Here is a 1,473-nt window from a genome sequence, read left to right on the forward strand (position 1 = left end):
AAGAACCAGCTTCTTGTCTTGTTGATTGTTTCTATAGTTTTTCTGTTTTCTATCTCATTTATTTCTGCTCTAATCTTTATTATTTCTTTTCTTTTGGTTGCTGTGGGTTCCCTCTGTTGGTCTGTTTCTAATTGTTGTAGATGCTGTGTTAAAGTGTTAATTTTATTTATTTCTTCTTTTTGGATGTGTTCATTTATTGCCATAAATTGTCTTCTCAACACCATTTTCCCGTCTCCCAAAGATATTGGTATGTTGTGTTTTCGTTCTCATTTATTTCTAGAAACTTTGCGAATTCACGTTTAATTTCTTCTACCACCCAGTCGCTTTTCAGCAGGGTTTATTCAGTTTCCATGTATTTGACTTGATTTCTTTGGTCTTCCTATTGTTGATTTCTAATTTGATAGCATTGCGATCTGAGAAGAAGCATTGTAGTATTTTGATATTTGCAAATTTATGGAGATTTGTTTTGTGGCCTAAAACATGGTCTATTCTGGAGAATGTTCCATGTGCACTTGAAAAGAATGTGTACTGTACAGTTGTTGGGTTGAATGCTCTGTACACATCTGAGGTCCAGTTGGTTGATTGTGTTGTTTAGTTCTTCTGTGTCTTTGTCAAGTTTCTTTCTGGTTTTTCTATTCATTTTTGAAACTGGTGCATTAAAATCACCCACTATTATTGTGGATTCATCTACTTCTTTCTTCAAATCTATTAGAGTTTGTTTTATATATTTTGGCTCTCTTTCATTGGGAGCATAGATATTTAATATGGTTATTTCATCTTGTTCAATTGTCCCTTTAATCATGAGATAATGTCCATCTTTATCTATTATGCTGGGTTTTGCCTTAAAGTTTATTTTATCCGAGATTAGTACTGCCATTCCTGTTCGCTTTTTATTGCAATTAGCTTAGTATATTTTTTCCCATCCTTTGACTTTTAATCTGTTTTTGTCTCTGTGTGTGAGATGCATCTCTTGCAGACACCCTATTGAAGGATCTTGTTTTCTTATCCATTGTGCCACCCTCCATCTCTTAACAGGTGCATTGAATCCATTTACGTTCATTGTAATTTACGATAGGTATTGATTAATTGCTATCATTACATTTTTTTGTGGTGTTGTTGCTTCTTTGTTCTGTTTGTCTTTCTTTGTAGACTTCATGATTTTTGTGTTCTTTCTTGTGAGTTTACTCATATTTTTAATGTTTTCATATTCTTCTTGGATTTTCATTCTCTTGGTATGTTGTGAAGTGTTAATTTTATTTGAGGCTGCCTTATAGTCCATTAACTTTTCTGTCCATTAAGTGCAGTCTAGTTTATCCTGTAATCGACCTGACCTTCTCCCTATCTGGACCTCTTTTCCTACGTGTTTACCTTCTTTTACATTGTACTTGTTTTGGTCATAGACTGACCTCCCAGAGTCTCTGAGTTTGTTCTTATAGTTTTGTTTTGTTAACAATTCTTCATTCTGTTGACTTA

The sequence above is a fragment of the Chrysochloris asiatica genome, unplaced genomic scaffold, assembly GCF_000296735.1.
Source record: "Chrysochloris asiatica unplaced genomic scaffold, ChrAsi1.0 scaffold00244, whole genome shotgun sequence".
Taxonomy (NCBI): Eukaryota; Metazoa; Chordata; class Mammalia; order Afrosoricida; family Chrysochloridae; genus Chrysochloris; species Chrysochloris asiatica.